This window comes from Falco cherrug, chromosome 9 (assembly GCF_023634085.1).
Source record: "Falco cherrug isolate bFalChe1 chromosome 9, bFalChe1.pri, whole genome shotgun sequence".
Lineage (NCBI taxonomy): Eukaryota > Metazoa > Chordata > Aves > Falconiformes > Falconidae > Falco > Falco cherrug.
The window spans coordinates 13488010-13509057 of record NC_073705.1 but is presented as its reverse complement, the minus strand read 5'-3'; the positions used below and the strand labels follow the sequence as shown (position 1 = coordinate 13509057).

General features: G+C 46.1%; 1 long non-coding RNA gene across 1 annotated transcript in view; it reads right to left on the bottom strand.

Annotated features, from left to right (window-relative positions):
* LOC114016641 (uncharacterized) overlaps positions 1-21048 on the bottom strand; it is a 118615-nt gene that overhangs the window by 53656 nt on the left and 43911 nt on the right. The window lies entirely within an intron of this gene.

Sequence of the window (21048 nt, the reverse complement as noted above, 5' to 3'; positions counted from 1 at the left end):
TCTGTGACGGATGAGGCAATGATACCATCTTAGCCACTTCATTCAGAAATTGGGCAAGGAGCACCATTACGAAGGAAGTGGGGTAAGAAGCATCCGAGGGAAGACCTCAAGCCCAAGAGCTAAAACAATTTGTCTTACAGTTTTCACACTCCCTTTTTATGCCTGGCTTCTTGCTCAAGATCAAACAAAACAACTTACGTAATGTTTTAAGAGCATGGTGACGCCCTCACGGTGCAGATCTTGCTCATTCCCATTTCACATGTGTTTAGACATGCCTGTGAGGTACAGCATCTAACGCCTGCTGCCTTCCACCACCACCACCACAGTGCCCTGAAACACCTTCTCTTTACAAAGGGCTTGAAAAGTTAAATTAAGAAGAATCTTTGCTTTAATCAAAGATGCAGAGGAATAGCCAACAGCCCACTTGGCATTGTTTTACGTTAATATTTTCACTAACGTCAGTGCAAGACCTCAAGGTCCTATTACATTTCCCTTCATACTTTCTTTCATTTGTGCCTAAACCTGATCTGTGCACGTTAAGAGCCCTGCACATGCTTTCTGCTGCTCTTGGTCTCTTTCTGCAACACACAGGCATTGGGCTCTTTAATCAGAAAGACGACATTTGATCAGGCACTACCAGATATTGCAAAATGAATGGGATCTTGCCAGGGATTTGAATGATTCCAGGACTTGGGCCAATCCAGCAAACAATTAGCCTTTTTTGGCAGGAAGGGAAGATGGGATTTTGAGAGAAAAACTTTAAGAAAACAAAGGCTAAACGTATTTAAATAAATGCCTTTACACAGCCCTGGGGTCCAGATCCTTCCTAAGCAGTGTGACATAGCTCAGCATGCACCTGCCAAAAATTAGGGGGAAAAGCAAAAGGGTATTTCAGCTCTATAGACGTGGGTTTTGCTGCCTCACCTGATCCTAGTGCCCCTGCTTGAGCTGCCAGAAATGACCAGCCTTTTCCACGCTTGCTTTCCTGCAGAAGGGACCTTGATTTGTGGGTAAGCACAGATCTGGAAGCACTGTGGGTAGGACTGGGGTTCCCCTGCCCCAGTGAACCTCCTTCTCCTACAGCTCCACTGTGCTGTTGGTGACAACCCATTTCCACATCTGTCCTGGGATCCTTGCAGGTCCTCACTCTCATGTGGCTGGGCTGCTCTGTCAGCCGTATCTGGCATGTGGGCTCCTATGGCAGGGAAGTCCAGTTGCCACCATGCAGCCCACATGTTAGGTGAAGCCTCCTTCTTCCTTGGACCTGTACCACCCTTGGGGAAGGCTGTGCACGGTCTACATGTAGCTCAGTAGCAACACAGTGAATATCTCTCTTGACCCAAAAGAGGTCAAAAGGAGGGTGAGGTACATTGTGCCTTCTCAGCCACTGTGGCCCAGGGCACTATCAAAGGCCTCATTTGGCCCCTGGTGGTCCTCTGCATCTACCAAAGGGTCTCTGCTGCTCTGCTAGCAAGCTGTGCAGGCAGGGCTCCACTAAACCCGTGTTCCTGGTGACTCATGGCAGCTGCTGTTACTGTTCCTTCTGCTTTCTCCATTTCTACTTATGGTCATCATTTCAGAATTAGAAAAATGAAACAGTGACGTGTATAATGTTGCATATTGCTGCCTACCCTGTTAACCAGTATTGCTTCATTCTCATCCTTGCTCTCTCTTAATGGCATGTAGCCATCTCCCCTCTTACACTGAGCAATTGTTATCATTGCAGATATATCTCAAAAGACACCAAAACCTCTCCCTAGAAAATATCAGCTAAAGCAAGTTATCCGGTATATAAACTTCTCTGCAATGATAACTGGAGCTATCCCAAACCAATAAACATGTGTGTCGAAAAAGCACTGTTTTGCAGGTCACTTCTGACAATTAAGCTGACCAAAGCCGGAGGATTTTAGTGCAGGAAATACCAGGAATTTGGCGGCATAACCAAGGACTGTTTTTCACTTTGCACAGTGTCTGAGATGCAAAAAACTTGATACTACAACAGTGCTATTTAGATGATTATTAATAACATCAACTTCTTTAATTAATGTGAGTACTTGGCTGGAAGAATGTTATATATATCTGCATGTATGCTGGCTGAACCAGATCTTTGGGGATCTCTAGCCCACCCTCCTGCTCAAAGGAAGACTATCACTGGCACTAGGTCAGGTTGGCCATGGCCTTCTCTAGCCAAGTCCTGCCAGCTTCCCAGGGAAGGGACTCAGGCACGTCTCTGATGGCCTGTTCCTGTGCTGTACCACCATCTGAGTAAACAAGGTCATCCTAACATCCGTCATCAAGTTTCTAAAGTGCAACTGATGGCTGTGAACGGTTCCTGGGCATAATAATATATATTATCAGTAAGCCTAGTTTACTGAACCTGTCCCTGCAGGTCATATTGCCCAGGACCCTGAGAATCTGTGCAGTCCCCATAGGAAGCGGAGAAGGAGGTGCTGATCTTTTCTCCCTGGTATGCTGATAGGACATGGGAACTGTTCAAAGCTGCATCAGGGCACGTTTAGACTTGACATTAGGAAGCACTTCTTTACAGAGTGTGGTCAAACACGGGAACAGGTTTTCTAAACAGGTGGTCGACAGCCCGTGCCTGTCAGTGTTTAACAGGCATTTGGACAATGCCCTTAATAATTTGCTTTAAATTTTGGTCAGTCCTGAAGAGGTCAGTCAGTTGGACAGGATGATCCTTGTAGGTACCTTCTAACTGAAATATCCTGTTCTTTCTTCTTTTCTCCTGAGCCAAAAATGGGCACCGTATTCCAGGTACAGCCTCACTCTCTCCAAACCAGAGGGTGCAACAATGCCCCTTGGTCTGCTGGCCACACTCCTCCCAATTTTTGTCAAGATATAAAGAAACCGTCTTGTTTTGTCATCCACACCTAATTTGGTGTAACGAGGCCCAAGCCAACTCTTTGTCAGAAGCTGTAGAACACCCTCCACTTATTTTGCTAGATTGGGATCAGGCGCTCATATCTTACTGGCATTGCCACAAACTTGATGACACCGCCAGCTGCCCAGAGAGCATGAGTCTGAATTCATCTCCCCTGGATTTTGGTCTTTTACCCTCCCTGGACCAAATGAACAGTGTCCCTGCCAGGATTACGGAGAATGTTATCTCTCACTGCATTCCTTCCAAGCATAGGTATGTGGAAAGCAGTTTATTTTAAATCCCTTTTTGCTTTGGCAGATACAAAGCTCCCGGCAGCTGCAACGCCCACGTCGTTCCTCGGTGCCTTGTTTGTCAAGAAGATGCAGCGCAGTTTCTCTGCGTGGAGGTGGCCTTCTCTTCCCCCCCAGGCCACGGTGGAGGGAAGGAAACACTTTGCAGAGGGTGTGTTGAGACAAGCAATGGGACTTTCATCCCATGTGGTCACATGCGTGGGCTTCCAGATTAATTTTGTTTTTCTTTTTTTCCCAGCTGTGTCTTTATGCAAACCTTGTACAGAGGTAGAAGTAGGCATTTTTCACTGGAAATGTGAATAATAGTGCAAGGACATAAAGCTTGGTCATATTTCTGGAACTTTCCTCTCCTCCTTGGGAATTCTTCCATCATGGCTGAAGACCTTTATAAATTAAACAGGGTTGCCCCTCCTCCCTAGGCTCCTCTTCATCAGCAAAATAGGAAAACTGAATGTAGGCTTTCAACCATAAGAAAATTTTAATTTTTCTTAATCATTTTCTGACTTAGTCGATTTTCTGATATGTGTTAATCATAGCCAGCAGCCTCACTAGTGGCCAGATAAATTCCTAGCACACTGTGCTCATCAGCTTTGTCCCCAGAGCATTTCCTTCAGCAAATGTGAATGGGTGGCTGTCATGAAGTGTTCTCCCTGTAAAGTTCAGGTTGCTCAAAGTGACCACAGGGACATTTCTGATGCACAAAGGCTTCTGGTTCAGCTCAGACATAACCCACCCTCAGATGGTGCTGAACGGTGGGGAGGAGCACTGACATGAACTCATGGCACCTGTATGGAGGCAGCTGAAGGGTGCTGTGATGCTGACCTGAAACACCATACCAAAGCCTCAAATGACCTCAAAGGTGGACTGACTACATGTGACTTGCTTCAACACAAAACTGCAACCAAGAAGTCTTGGCACTCCTGGGTTTCCTAAGGAGCAGTGCAGGCTGCTAGCTGTGAAAGGAGGTGGCCAACACCACGTACGAACCAAAAAGGAGGTTTTTTCTCAGAAATTTCTCAGCAAAAGCCCTGTTGAGGACCACTACACAAAGATCAACACCCATCAGTATCAGCAGATGCACTGAGACAGCAAGTTGCGTACTCTCAGCGTGCCCAGCTCAGGTCACGAGGTTGTCCCCAGCTTTGCTTGCTGCAAGCACAAGCTGGAGAAGCCTTCATGCTGTTGTAGCTTGCCAAGGAGGGTGGATATGCTTGACATGGTATGGGGGAAGTGTTAAAAGGTAAAGCAATCCTCCTCTGGAAAATCTGATGTGTGTGGACAATGCCTGAGTCTGAACTCTGGAAAATCTGATGTGTGTGGACAATGCCTGAGTCTGATCTCAGACCCAAGCTTTGGCATTTCTACATTTAGCCATTTCTAATCTAGGCTTCTCCAGAAGAAGTTGTGGAAGGCCAGATGAGAAGTGATTAATAATTAGAAGTTAAAATGTTCACTGGGATCAAGCCCAGCTCTTTGTCATAACCTCAGAGGACATTCAGAATAGCTCAGAATGACAAATATGAACTAACAGATCCATAGGAAAGAACATCACGGCAACACATATGTGACTGTTCCATTGGGTTCATCTCACAAACATTCTGTCAATTGCGTCGTATTCATATAAAATTTATCATGGAACAGCTTAAAAATCTGCTTCTATTTTTAGCACACATCTTTTCTAAATAAATAAGATAAATAAAGGTACTGCACAGGAAAAAACTGAAACACTTGTTTCTGACCAGTGAAATCAAAACATAGTAGACAACTCTGGAAATGTGCTTCTGTATATTGTGCACAAAATGCGGTTTGTATTACAAAAAATACTTTTTTTCTCACAGAAACTGTCTCATGCTATGACACCCATAGTTTTCAGTTTGTCACTGCTAAACTGAGATGATACTTGGAATTTCCTTTCTGTGGGAAATGCTCAGCTGTTTCACTTTGTTATCTCCCAGTACAGAATGATAAGCTAAAAACTTTCTCCTGACTAGTATTCCTTGTTTTTTCTAAGATTTATTTTTTCTATATTTAACTTGAGAAGATTTGAGCTGCTTCATAATTTTCACCAAAAGGGAGAAAAAAATTTGATTAGATTAGTTTAAAATTAAGTCAAATTGAGTTGAAATGACAAATCAAACATAATTGAAATCTATGGATGATTATTCGTAATGACAAAGGCAGCATCATTCCTCCTCATTCAAACAAAATTTCCTTCCAGAGGAAAAATACTTTCGTCAGATATATTCTGGCCAGATCTGACATGGCTCAAAGTGAAGTGTCAAGGGATGGATGTGCCCTGGGGTGGAAGTTTTGCATTTCACCCTCCTTGCACTAATCCAGCTTAGCTCTCCAAACTACACAGCAGCAGGCTCTGCTGTGCCTCAGTCTATAGTGCCAATTTTCTCTGCCATTTCCAGTTTTTTAATTGGGTGCCAAATGAGCTGATCATCCCAGCACATGGCAAAGGCAGCAAGTGGCCTGCCTGGAACTAGGCAGATTTCTCTCTTGAACTCAGTGAAGGGCTTTCCACTCACGCCAATAGAAGAGATCTGTGAGCTAATTGATCTTAATTTGCAAGAAATTTCCCTTAGCATTACCAGCCCAAGTTTCCTTGCAGTTACTATCACCCCTCTGTTCCTGGACAAGCCTCCTGCGTTTCCATCCCAGTGCATTTTTTTATTTTCACGTTATAATTGCACTGAGCAAAGTATAATCCTTCGGTGCTGCAGGATTTGTGCGCACAGCATGAAATAACCTCCATTCAAATGGTCTTGCAGTGGACCTGAGAGGTGATACACAAATTTTTCGAAGCTGAGCATTAAGGCAGAGACCATTGTGTGGCGGCTAGACTTTTTACAGCATTGCAGCACCTATTTCACCGACTGCGGTCAAGCACAGTTTGCAAAAGCAACTAAATATGCTACATAAGAACCATTCCAGATGAGTGTCACTGCATTAGCACCAAGGAACAGCTTCGCATTAGCCCAGCTGGTTTCCCAATAACATAAAACAACAGTACAAACAAGAAAAGAGTCCTCTAAAAAAAGTTGTGTCGCTTCCCTTCTCCCCACTCGTTACGGCAGACAGCGTAAGTTTGGTGTTACGTGACCTGGGAGGACTTAGAAAGTATTTCCGCACTACAGCTGCAACCCTAAACAGTACAGAGATTAACTGAAACAACATTAATGTTACAGGTGAAAAAATTATTAGCATTTAAGAAATGCCTGTTTACTGAAGAAATCTACTTCAATAATATTAACAATAAAAGCAACAGTAAAACTAGTAATAATAGTAATAACAGTTCCTGATGAAATCCTCAAGTGCTTCACAGACCAGAAGCTCCATATCGTAGCTCCTGTTTTCCTGTTGTAAATGCAAAGCCCAGACAAGCAAAGCAACTGGCCAGTGCAGAATGCACGGGCTTAGGCTGTAGGTCAGTGCTCTGTCCTTTCCCTCTGCTTGAGGGCATTTTATATAGTAACTGTAGCCAGCCCTCAAAAAAAGCCTGTAATCATCTTTTAGCCACACACTTCATCTACGTTTATGCCTTATGCTGCCTACATTCTCCACACTCATAGTAATCCTTGCTGAGTTTTCCTGGAACACATTCAATTGGGCATGCTGCTACAGAGATGCTAGAGACATACACGTGACAGAACTTCATACTGTTATTCAGGACCATCTTTTCCATGGGAGCACAATAAAAATCCTGAGACCAAGTGCTCAGCAGCCTCGATAGACACAGAGATGTCCAGCTATTTCTGAAAGTCTTTTCCAAGGTTGATGGTCCCCTAAATGCCGTGCCCTGGCAGGGATGTGAACTGTGCACCCCAAGTGCACCCCAAGTGCTGGGCTGGCTGGGGAGCCAGTCACGCCAGCGTGGGAGGGCAGCCCTCGCCTTCCAGGCTTGCTGCATCACTGTCCCCTGGCACTTCAGCAAGAGGTGGCTCACGGCATGTGATTACGTGCCGTGGGTGCCAGGGATTGTGCAAGCAGCGCTGGTGATTTCCAGGAGCAGGACTTCCCTGCCGTGAGCACAGGCACTACAATGAAAGCCATTCAGCCTGGCTGTATCAGCTGGCTGCTGTGAGCGATCCGGCACAGTTCAAACCCATGAATGAGGACGGGGGTGGGTTGCTCGGTACCCGCAAGAAGCCCTCTTGGTACCTCAGCGTTGAGACATGCAGCCAAGAGAGGCAGAGCAGAGGTGCTGTAGCCTCCTGGATCACACCTGTGGCAGTGCACCTGGAGGAAGGCATGGAGGGAAATGAAAGAACGAACCAGTTGTAGACATGAAAGAAGCCATTCTACCTTTACTTGCCAGTTTTTTGCCTACCAAAGGTCTGTGATTTGCATTAAAGACAATAGTTACTCATTCCTTGTACTGATACCACTTGACCCCAAAAGCCCTGTTGTTACTCATTCTAAAACACAGTCCTAGCTGATTCATCAAGGGAGATTTTTCCCTTGAATCCCCAACACTTTAGGTAACTCCTGCAAAATCCAGAGGGGTCAGTGGTGAGACATCACACTGGGCGTTTGGGATTGAGGACTGAAGGATGGAGGGAGAACATTCAGTGTTGTAAACAAAATGTTATTATAATGAGACAGGAAATAAAGGAGAAGGGAGGAAGAGGGAATGGGAGGAACTTGGGAAGGCAAGGGAAATGGTGTGACTCAAAAAGCTGGTGGAAAGTTCAATGGAAAAACAACACAGAGGAGCCTAGACAGGGAGACAGGAATAGCTTCGTGATTCAAGCTCATTCCTTTCCTCCCATGAGGTGGGAAAGGTGGCTCTGCTAAAGACCCAGTGGAACAGGACGAAAGAAGCACAAAGGCATCTTTCATCCAGCATCTGCTCCAAATGATCGCACACAGGCCATTGATTTCTATCAAGGTTGTTTTGCTGAAAGCTGTAGAAGACACAATGACCCTCCTGTGGTTTTCTACAGCTTCATTACCTTAAGATCATTGCTTTTCTCAGCAAATGAGATGATTTAGGATGTTTTTCCCCACTTGCTATACTTCACAATTTTAGATAATAGGTAAAGTTTCTGGGAATGGCGTGGCAGCCTGCATAGTATTCTGCAAATATAAGAGTTTTATTACACATTACAGACAGATGTTAAAGCTTTCCACAATAATTCACTTTCCAACAACTAAAAAGGAGAGTTTAATCAATAATAATTACAAAGAAATGGGCATTAGTCCTTCAGCTACAGCCAATACCATGCAATTGTACTTGACTAAGAGACTAGAACACGGGGCAAAGATTATTTTGAGGATTTGGGAGAAGCCATGTAATTTTTGCTTGATCCACCTATGATAGCATGAGAGAGAGAGTGAGGGTAGGATTTGTGCCACTTCTCTCATTCAAAGCTGTTTAGTAAGTTATACACAACAATTCCTTTCCAAGTACTTCAAACTGAACCCCTAAACCAGTGTTGCTCGGGGTTCTCCAGGTATTTCTGAAAGTCCTTGTGCACATTCTTGGAGTTGGTAGTGGTGAGACTTTAGGACAGAAAAGAGGATAAGGAAAAAAAGGCTAAAATCCTTCTGCCTGCATCTCGTTTAATTTGCCACGGCAGCTCCACAGCCCACTCGCAGTCCATTTGCACTTCCCTCCGCCACCCCGTGTAGCTTTCCTCTTCCCACTTGCCAAGCTGGGTGTAGCAGGACCCACCACACAGCTGAGAGGACAATACATGTCCTTGGGAGGTCTCTCCTGCACCCAGAGGAGCAGGACATGTTTGAGTCTCAGGTGCCTCCTGGAAGGCCAGATCACTGCTATCTCATAATATGGACAGAATACTTTAAAGTACCAGTGTGTAAGCTGTATGATAGTGGTATGTAGCAAGGTGAAATTAGATGAGGAACATAAAATATTTCTATCATGTTTCTTCCTTTATACCCCAGAAAACTTTGCCTAATAGAATTATTCTTTTCCCCCACCTACAGTCTCACCTTGCTTCTATTTTTAGATTACCAAAGCCAGAACGTTACTGATCAATGTAGAACGGGAAGTGATTTGCCTTTAACAACTGAATGGGAGAGTATCGGGGAACAGCCTTTCTGTATAAGAGATCTGCATGTTATCCATGACATATCCACCTCCCTTCTGGCACGCCTCCGGCAAGCCTCCTGTTTAACCTGGGAAATGAGATGCGCATGCAGACAGGAGCTATAGGACTAGGTATAATTTTGTGAAAAGGCACAGACTGTGCCATTTATTTGAGCAGCTGTTTTTCAGCATTTTCTCCATATACTTTTAACCTCAACTACTGTTCTTTTGGTTTTGCCATACCAGAGAGCTTGCAAGTGAGAAAAAAGTAAGATGTTAGTGCCTTTTGCTTTCTCAAGTAATTCTTTAATCCCAATTTTTTTTTTTAAATGTGACTTTTACAGCTTGATTTCTGTATAGGTTAACCTATAACTTCTTCTAGCAGCTATAGCTCAGAGTTCAGCTCTACAAAAATAATGAGCGTTAATGAAATCCGATCAGTCTTAAAGTCAAAAGTCAAAAAGGTTGAAGTTTTGACTGTGGCATAGTCACATCCTGTGTTAAGCGATAGTGATCCTTCTAAGAGCTCCCGCCGCACTGCAGCAAACCCATTATTTCATCCACCGGAAATCCTGGCTCCAATGCTCCGTGCATTCTACCTTTCCCAGAGGTCATTGACTCACTGGCTTTGCCCACACAGCAGGACTGGGAGATGAGGACTGTTGCATCACCCTTCCAGGCTCATGGACACAGTGCAGCACGCGGTGGCTCTGCCTCCCCACTGGCATGCCCATGCCTGCATACCCCTGAGCGCTCGGGGGACGATGTGGTCCCAGCCCTTGCTCTGGCCTGCAGTGTGGTCATGGACTGGGAACACACCCACAGCCCAGGAACAGCGGGTACAACGAAGGACTCCTCATCCCCCGGGTGAGATTCTGCCAAGAGATCCCAGCGGAAGAGACGAGGGATACAGAACTGTCAACAGGTTTCAGGAATTGACTCATTAACTTCCTTGGCACTTGAGAAAGGCCCAATTAAGAAGCAGCAAACTTCTGACCTCAGAAAGCAGCCAGACACATTAGCTTTACAGAGCTCCTACCTGGAGCCTGCATATGAGGCTGGGCTGTTCCAACAAGTCTCCTTCCTCACCCACTCAAGTTGTAATTCAACTCATGAAGCTGACAGAGCAATAATGCCTTTCAGTGAATTGCCTCATCAACCACACCCCGGTGTGTTACCAACCTTCACTTGTGCTGAGAAGGCTCTTCTCAATGCTCTTCCCCTATCCCAAAGAGGTAGACTTCAGAGGCCCAACTCCGCCCTAGTTACACCATTACTTTTACTAAAACCCGTGTATATCGGAGCATGCTTTTTCTGGGTGCATTTAAGCCTGCTCTAAGCCAGTTTCTTGGCCGTGACAGATCCAATTCCCCAGCTCAGGCCCCCTAAACCTAGATCCCAGTGGCTAAGCCATTACCAACCTCCACCACATCCTTCTGCACTGACTGACCGTGAGATTTGGCCATCATGCCTTCCACAGATAGTCTTTCCAGACTGCTCTCTCATCCTTCTGCCACATCTGCCCACAAAGCCAGATGTGTTCATAGCTCAAGCCTGTCTCCTGTCCACCTTAAGCACTCTCCTCTTGTGATGGGAACCTCACTGATCAGTTCATACCAGCACTAGGCTCATACAACCCCTCTAGGTACTAGAGTCCTATATATGTACTACCTCTAGTAGTGATCTACTCAGACCCCTTGAGAGGTCCAATCTTATTACTCAGTTTGATAGATGGCAGTTATATCTGATGCAGACAGTTCTCTGCCTGGGCAGCCCTTGGGCAGCCAGCCCTCCGAAAGCACCATGAGCCATCACAGCTGTGTGCTGTCCCAGGTTAACAGCTAGCCACCGTGAGCTGCAGCATGCTTTTGCAGTTCGGTATACTCTTCCAACAAATCACGGAGGGACCGGATTCCCAGTTCCCCAAACAATTCCAGTTATGAGTCTCAGATCAAAATCTTAAATCAAATTATGGATCTCAAAGCAAACAAACTCAAAGTAATTGCACTGGAAGAGATGCACGCAAGTACATAGCTGTCCTGGCAGGAGACTTCCCGCCGCAAAAATGTCATGTCAAAAAACCAGGAGGAATTTCCCAGCTTTACTCCAGTCCAAATTGTGCATCTCAGGAATGCACCATTTTATTCTTTGGGGAAGCTACAGTTTGTCAACTTTTTGGGGCATCAGCCTGAGAAAAATAGGCCTAATCTGTCCACGAACACCAGCTCCCTGGAGCTGTCTGTATGATACCGGCACTACACAGGTGCTGAGAGGCACAGTGAGTTACCATTAACAGAGCATTTGAGAGTTCTTCACAGTGAGAAACCACATAAACACTCAAACGCTGTGTAGAGCTAATCAGATTCTCCTGGTAATCCTATAAAGCTCAGATGATTTTTCTCTTCTGTTCAGAATTTCATAGATGTTTATATCACCCCTGAAACATGAATCTGTTCAGCATTAAATATAGCAAAGCTTAAGTGAGTGAAGGCTTGGGTCAGTCCCTCCTTGTTCACATTTGTGTCACTTCTGCATTTGAAGGCATGACCACAAACTTTGTGCAACACGAAAGTAATGCCCTCCCTCCCGTTGTAATTTCTTTTCCCCAGTCCCACCTCACCTCTCATCCTCGTATGAGGTCGTGGTTTTCTTTGCTCACCATGGGCAGCAGCATTTGTCCACTCACAGCGGAGGCTCATGAGACCTTACACAGTGTCTGCTGTTTTGATTTGCATGTCTTGTGCTCTGGGCTGAACCACCCTTATGAATCACAATGAACTTTATCTTATATTAATTCAACAGAGCAGCTTATACGTTTCAATTTCCAGGGACAAAAATCAAGGTCAGCCCTTTATGGATAGATGGAAAACAACCTTAATGATGGCTGACAACTAGCCTCAAATCATACACCAGGTCATATAGGCTAAATTTAAGGATAGTTTTGCAAAAGAGAAACATCACCCTCCATGGATCCAAACACATATCTACATACTTATCAAAAAGCTGACCCTGAGAAGTCACTGTCCCCCCAGGAAGAGCTGAACATCTCCCATATGCCTGGCAACACTCCCAGTGTTTATTAATCGCTCTTCAGCCAAAAAAAAAAAAAAAAGAAAGAAAAAAAAAAAAAAAAGGAGAGAAAGAAAGCTTTCAAGCACAAAAGAATTTACCATGATGCTTTGTCATGGACTGAACAATCTAGTGTTTCTCATCTTTACAAAGCAATATTTGGGGTCCACTACCATGAAATATTTGCTTTCATGGACAAATAAGAGTATTTTTTACAGGTGGAGAATCAATAAACAATAAGCAATTATCCCGCTGCAAGGTAAACTATATGAGCTGGAGCCTGGCTGATATTAGTGCCTGCATCTTTTTTTCAGTGTCAGAATAATAAACTACAATTGCTTGTCTGTACTTCACAACAAAAAACTACCTGTGGTGGGTTAGTAATCTGTGTCAATAGAAGTAAAATCCCTTTGTATTAATGAAAACACCGTAAGATCATGCAGTCTCATACGGGGCCTCTAAGAGAAGGGGGCTGGAACGGTAAAATCAGCATTAAAAAAAAAATAAAATTAAGTCATGTACAATCTTCATGCCTTTTTCAGCCCGCTTCATTTCTGAAACGTGTGTTTGCTTCATAGATTTAGAAATGTAAAATTGGTCTTGGAGAACTTCCCCACGCTATTTCCGCCTGACACCCTGACATTGCTCCCAATACATCATGTTTCTGAGCGCGTCGGTTTGAAGATCAGCTCCTGAAGATCAGACCAGAAGCATCGGCAAACCGCCTCTCCAGCCTCTGTGGAAGTTGATTTATTTCTTAATCCCTAATTCCATTTGAGGTAGGGAAAGAGTTTTGTGTGGGCAAGCTGGTTCTGCAGAAGTGCAGCCAACAGAGAGGGTGTGTTGGAGGGTGGGGAAGGGCGATACAAGCGAGGAGTCTCCCACGCCAAGCGCGGCAGGCAGCTGCCAGCAGCCCAGCTGGGCACAGGCTTCCCCAGCCCACCTGGGAAAGCGTAGAGGTGTTATTCAAATGACCAGTTTTCTGGAAAAGACCGGTAAGTGGGCTGAAAGGCTCGGCTCAGGAAATGTGTAATTAAGACGGATCAAAAGAAGGAAGCAGACTGAGCAGGTCCTCCTTCAGTGTGGGCCCCCATCCCTTGCCGGTCATAAAGGTGTATCCACACCACCCCCAGCTATAGCCCTGGGACCCGGCAAAGTAACTCCACCTATTTCCTCCCATTGGAGCCACGACAAGTTGCCAGTATCAGAGAGCCATGGTGGAGTAATTTCCAGAAGTGTCCCAGCACAGCAGGCAGTGTGGAGATCTACCACGAGGGCATTTCCACAGGCATGTCCCAAATCTCCCCCACCCTGAAGCACAGGTAGATATACACGGCAAACATATACAACACTTCCCCAAAACATTCCCTCAGCTTCCAGCCACCGGTTGCCCAAGGACTTCCTGAGACACAGAAATTCTGAGTTCTCCATCCCCACAGAGAAGTCCTCTTCTACGAACACATCTAGGATGTGCTTGAACCCATGTCAATTTTCAGCATCCACAATATCCTATAGAAAGGAATTCTACAACTTAAATGGAGGTGGGGTGGGGGGAGATGTTGCTTTCTTTGGACTTCTCTCTTGCTGGTTTAGATTTTCAGTAATGCTAGAACTCATCCTAGCATTAATTTAATTGGTTCAATGACGGTGGCCATAAAGACCTGGCAGTGAAGGCTGATCATAAAATTTATGTGCAGGTTCCTGTGATGTTCACAGAACCCAGCATGAACCAAGCTGTAGACATTCACACCAGTAATATAAACCGTAAAATTCTGGTCTGTGGAAGATTGGGCATCCTGCCCAAAACCAGAGAGAGAAAGACCTCACTGGGGTTTCTTCTTGTACAGTTTTAAATTACATTCTGTCCATCTAAACAAGTGCTTTCTTGGTATCATGATGCCCACTAACAACTTTTATTTGGTGACAGGCCACAGGTCAACTCATCTCAAAACTCACAAGAGGTCAGCTGCTTCTCCTGGGCAAGCTGCTGGTTTTCTCAGAGTCCTTCCAACCCCCCAGCACTGAGACCCAGGCGGGTGGCTTCCCCTCCCCTCCCCCAGCTGTACAAAGCAGCGCTGCAGCCTCTGAGCGCTGGTGAGCCCATGCCACCCTCCAGCCAAGCTCCCAGCACCTCTCCAGTGGGGCTCGAGGTGGCTGAACTGTGCCAAAGGCAAAGCCAGCCTCCGAGGGCCATGCTCAGGAGTCACAGCCCCATTGTGTGTCTAATGTAAGGCTCTAACTGCTCCTTTTCTACTCTCACACATACCCCAGGACAGCAGGGTCTGGCTTACTGGCTGGGGAAGGAGAGCTCTGAAAATAACTGTGAGTGAAGGGTACTGGCCCTGGTGGGAAATGGTCCATAAAGCCTCTGTCACAGCGAGCCATAAGGCTACTAGAGACTGGCATGAAGGGCAATGTATTTGATAGCAAAGCATGGCAGGAGGTGTGTAAATGATGAATCAATACATCACACTGTTCGTTTCGAGAGAAAACCAAGGTCAGATCAGCACCAGGAAATTGTCAGCGCATGGAGTGACATTAATTACTCTCAGATGCAAAAGCTAAAGGCGGCTATCCTACCACATGCCCAGAAGGGCACTTGCACAGCAGGACAGAGAGATCCTCAGGTGAATCTGTGCTGACTTGTCTTTCCTCTCTCTGTCCTTGGCCAGGGCCTGATACCTGGGATGAGGTTAAGCGTGACCATACTGACTTATGCAATGTGATACAGTATCCCAAGTAGAGTCATCCTTCCTTTTCAGCACTGATAATGATCTGTTCCCCAAAGCATAAGGATTAAGAGCTGGGATTTAATTTTTTCTGCACTTACTCAGCCAGAGGGCTCTACCTTTTGCAGAGATACTCCCTCTGTGGCCGCACAGCCACCTCCACTGCTGTACCACTGAGTCAAGTCTGACATCAGAACCTTTTCCTTTGTGAATAAGTTTTTCAGCACTGGAGAAACTCTGCAGCTGAACCACAAATACAGTGGAAAAGACTTGGATCTGACACAAACCTTCCAACATAAACTTCCTTAAAGCACATCTAGAAGACATCTCCCTACGATCCTGCTTTATCATGCAAAGATCTCTGTCTCATTGAGCTTCGTCTGAAAACAAATAGGATTTGCTTCCTGTTTTTTTCTCTCTGTGAAAGTGTTCCTTCATGCTTTGGCAAAGTCCCTGTGGTTCAGAGAAGCAGGAACAAGGGCAATGGTGGATATTGCTCCGTGGCTCTGCTCAGCTCTGGCACCATTTGCCTGGCACACAGCCATGCCACTTGGCACACCAGCACCATCCTGCCCCAGCATTTCAGCCATGCCTGAGGCTATTTTGGCAGACTCACTGCTTATGGGAGCAGCAGGCCTTGTCTGAGGAAATGTGGGGCATCCCTAGAGGGAAAGAAGACTACTCCTACCCTCCAGGTTTTTATGGCATGCACTTCATGTGTTGGTGGCAGCTTAAAACTCGAAGCCCTGTCTTAAAAGTGAAACAGGAATTATTCAAAAGTGTGGCTTGGCAGACTGAGCCTCAAGGGTTTGAGAGCATATTAGGGCAATACAGGCCAAGACCTTGAGCTGAGACTGTGTCTCCACTGCCCTGATGGGGGAAATCTGGAGTCTCAAGCAAATGAGCACCAAGATCCCATTTCTCACACCTGCCAGTTCCTGGGCTGCATTGTTCCTGGAGGAGGCAATAGGAAAGTCCAGCTGCAACATATAAAAGGAAGACAATGACAAAGTCATTCTTCCCCCAATCCATGCCATATAATCCTTTCTATGAAATAACCAGGAACTGCACTGTATAATCAGATTTTCTTTATTTGTGTTTGCCACACAGAAACCTGCATCACTGGTGGCGTTTCATGTATCCTCAGCAACCTTGCGATGTTTAGACAATCACTAGCTGTGTTTGCTTCTGACAGACTCACAAGCACGTAGAGCAGGAGGCTGGTGCCGAGTCAAGAGCTCTGCTTCACTGGACCATTTCCTAGGGACCGTCAGCAGTAAGGAGGAAAACAAACCCTTGGATTCATGAAGGGAACACTTTACAGAGCCAGCTTCCTTATATGCACTGAGACAGACGGGAAAATGGGCACCTAACCTGTCCCCAACAATACAAATGCATTTTTGCAAAACCTGAGCAAGACACCGCTCCAGCAACAGAAGGGAATGAGCAGTGTCTCTGCAAACACACCTTGTACTCAGTCCAGGAAAGAAAGCGTTATACATCTGACCTGATTATATTATTTCCTGCTGCTGTCTGTATCCTCATGCACGAGGATACAGAGTTCAGACCGTGCACCGAGGCACAGGTACGTTGTGTGACCCTCACCCGAACAGCAGTGGGGAAAGTCCATCCTCAACTCACGTGCACTGGTGTCACTCACTGATTTCAACTGACCTGTACCAATGGGGTCAGAAGTAGGGCATCTGCCCCACAGTACCTTTTTGAAAACCTTGCCTCCTGGAGTTTGGTTAAGAATACTTTTCTTAGCTCTGTAATCAGCTGGGCTTCAGCTATGGCAAATGTAAATGATCTTTTTGGTTGACAGAACGATGTTTTCCACTGTTTATTTATGATGAGCTTTCCTCCTTATCTCTGATCCTGGGAAATCTACCAGGAGAAGAAGAAGTATAAATAAAAGGAAGGAGTGAAGACAGCAAAATGGTTTCAGATCACCAGAAATTAACTTCCAAAAGAATAAACCACCTTGTGCTGCTGAGCTGCAACAACTCTTAAGTACGTGCTAGAAGCAAAATACCTTGGTCAAATGCAGAGAGTTATCTTAGATGAGAGCTAGGGATCTCTGCACCTGACCTCTTTGGCTTCAAGAGAGATTTGAAAAGAGTGACAAAGGTGATCTTAGTGTCTTGAAGATCAAGGTAGACACTAAGGTGCTCTCCGTTGTCGAGTTGGTTCTTCCCTGTGTCATGCCCCAACCTTATTCCTTAGTCACCTAAACACTCACTGTACACATTACTCCATCCTGGGCTTCAGTCTTGGGCAAACCAACTAGTCTCCCTGGTGAGAAATCTACCCACAAACAGAGGCTGAGTTCTTCCAGGGTCTACATAGCCCTGGGATCATGCTGGATTTTGGTCCCTTTGCTCAAGACATTGCATCAAAGCATTCTAGGAGTCCTTGTGCCTTTATGCTCCCCTTAATCCATCCCACTTTGCCCCAGCACACTCAATGCAAGTCCAGTACAGTGCAAAGTATCCTGTGTATTATTTGCCTTTCTCTCCTTGAAGTAAAGGCAGAGGGGCAAAGAAAGCTTACTTGGGCACCAGAAGAGACTAAAGCTCTGGTCTCCCTGTGTCTCACCTGGGGTTTCGCTGCTGGGAAAAAATCTGCTGGCAGCAGCAGTAGAAGGTGAAGCAGTTCAGCATGGCAAACAAATGCGGTGCTCAGTGCAGCCACTTCAGATTCAAGAAATTTGAGGCTGTCTACATCATACTGACAAGCACCTTGCAACATCATACACAAGGGGATAGACCAGGATTCACCCTGAAAGGTTCTCCCGGAGTCCCTGCCTTGGCGCAGCTCCCATCTCACAGCCCCTGCCTCCTCCGCAGCCTTGGGCTGGAGCCAAGGACATGGGAGCAGCACCCCTTTGGGCCATGACATTCCTGCAGCTTCTGACACCACGGGAGTACCACCCAGCTGATTGTCTCACTTGGTGTGTGTGGGAGGGGAAACATCCTCACAGGACCTGTGCCATGTGGCAGGAGGAGGACTTCAGCAGCAGAGAGGTGGAAGGTCATGGCAAGGACACAGTGGCTGGAGGTGGGGAACCATCCTGTACCCTCCTGCACCCTCCCACTCCTTCCCGTCACACATCATCCCCTAGCGAGGGGCAGCTCAAGGAGCTGGTCCCCATCTCCTGTCTGGTGACAAACCCAGTCTAACTGGGTAACATTTCCACATAGTGACCGGTTACATCCTACTTCTGCTTATTGGTGGTCAGGAGTTGCGTAAGAGTAATGACTGACCTGAAAAGCCCCTCCTGACACATATCCGTACCTGACCATGCCTATGGCAAAACCCTCCCACAACGCTTGTGCACAATAGAAGTCACGGTTCCTCTTCCAAGGTGGTGGTGGTCATGCTAAGATGAGCCTCCATCCCTCTGCCATCCCCCCAGCCCTGCTGTTCTCAGCAACCACAACCAGCAGCACTTCAATTTGTCTGATGCCCATGGGCTGACCCTGGTGTAGTAGAAATTTCCACATCACTATCTTTCCCTGCTTTCAGCATTCCCCCTGCCTGGCCCCAGCCATGGGCTGGCAGCAGCAGGCATCGCCCATTGCCCCCCACGCAGCCACAGCAGAGCACAGTGAGGAGCAACCACCAACCACTGCCAGCAACCAACAGCCACAGTGTCGAGGCAGCAGCAGCAAGAGGGAAGGACGCAACGCCAACCTGGGAAGTCATGGATGGTGCTGAGAGTGCTCAGCGCCAGCTACAATCTATCCATGCTGCATCTCTGTACACATGACATCTTTGGTGGGAGACTCCTGACAACTTGGTGAAACACTGAGCAGGAAAGATATGGCAAGATTTAGAGGAGCAAATACCACGTCCCGGTTCCCCCTCTCCTCCCAGCTGAAGGATGCTCTGTGCTTTGTCTTTCTAAGGGGAATCTCACAGGATTCAGCTAGAAACCTTGCAGATAAAACATTAACCATTCTGAACATAGCAAACAAAAATAACTTTGAAAACTCTTATCTTTGAATGCTAAATTACTTTTGTCTCCATACTCACTGCAAGCTTAAAAACTAAAACCGCATCCATTACCTGACGTAGACAAGGAATGAATAAAGATGCAATATGCTAACGATCCTGCATGCTAGACAGAAATACCTGTAATACCAGCCACCCTCGTGTATACTGCTTTATCTTCACTATACACATGATTCAGCTGACTTGACCTCAGCCAAAATGCTCTCATACATGTCATACAAAAGCATGTAGTCTTTTTCTTCTCTTTAAAAACATCTCTAAGTCCCATATGTTTAACTCCACAGTAAAACACCTGCCCTCTGTAAACCTGTTAAACCGCAGAGGTGAGCTGCACTGGGAACCCTCGCACATTTCTCTATTCAGTAGAAATTAGTCAAGGATCACTGACATGTCTGACACGAGCAGAATGTGCCCCCCAGTCAAGGCCCAGAACTCAGCTGGGGAAAGTGGGGAGCAGCAGGAGAAAGGCGAAGAGTGCCATGGCAGCCGAGCAGGACTGCCCCTGCCAGCTCCGTTCAGGGGACAGATGAGGCCATAGTGGCCACCAAAGGTCCCCATGGCTGCTGTGTGGCCAGGGGCTGTGCCCCAGGCAGGGGTGCCTGGCATGATGTGGCACAGCCACCGTGGCCACCCGAGCCCTGCGCTGGCCCAGCAGCTCGCAGACTCAGCCGCATTCTGGTTGCCGTGAAGCTGCCTTCCTGAGCCCTCCAGGTGAGTCACCTCCTGGCAAATAAAAGGCACGCCATGTGCCAGATGCACTTGCATTCTGGAGAGGAAAAAGAAATTTCTCCGTCCTTTCTTGGGGTTTTAACAAGTTCTCAGCTTGGCCCCACGAGCCGGGTGGAGAGCATAAACCTGTTCCCAGCTCATCTCATCTTCGCTTTCCGAGGCTTCATCTACTCATCCTCTTCCAGCCGAAGCTTTGCTGGTCACACACCACTGCAGGAAGTCTCAGGCCAATAAATGTTCTTATGAGCTGTTTTAACTCAGAACTGACCTCTCTGGAATTCCTTTGAAAATAATAATAATAAAAAAAGTAACCTCCAAGAGGTTTGGTAGCTTACAGATTGGAGATGTCTGTGGCTGGCTGCTTGTGAGGCGTGTGCCTTGAATATATAACGAGCATTTTTTGGCACTCACAATGAAGAGAAAATAAAATTAGCTTTGGAATTCATGACCGAAAGATCAGTATTGGCTTTTTAGTACTCTGCCCTAGAATAAGCAGGTGGGACCTCAGGGGAAAAAAAATAATTAAAAAATAAAAAATAAAAAATAAAAAATCACATCTCTACACAGCACTTCCACAGAATTATGAATCTTCTTTTTACTGACTTTAGCAGCACCTTCCAGCCCATTCTGTTTTTTAAATTTATGATAAATGGAGCCATACCTGCCCTGAAATCAGTTCTGGGTGCTATAAAAACAGAGAGTAGTCCTTATCCTCAGGGTTTTACAGCTTAAATAAAAACAAACAATGAATTAAAGAAGGAAACAAAGTCAGTGACTAGCCTAAGGTCACAAAGGAGTTATGCGGCTTGGCTCAGATTAGAGCACGCATCCTTTGTTGCTTTATGAGCTCTCTTGCCCCATCTCCCTAAACCATACTGGGTTGCACTGTTCCTTGTTTTCTCCTTCAAATTTTCTCTTTCCCTGGCCCATTCTGCATCCAGCCTGCTGGCAGGGGTCCCTGCCCCACCGCCAACAGCCTCAGCCATCCTCACTAACTAAATCAGACTTTCTGCTCAGTGCATATTTTCCACTTTCTGTCTTATCTTTCTATCTATCCAGATTTCCACTATCCAAAGCTGCATCAGACTATTGTCACAGGGAGGTTCCCGGCAGCGTCATCGAAGTGTCAGTGATGACAACCGGCTGCATTCTTATCAGTGGGGGTTGTAGGCAGACTGGACATGAGAAAATGTGTTTCTCTGATATTGTGTTGTAGTAACACAAATCTGAAATGTTTTTCATGGAGGGGTG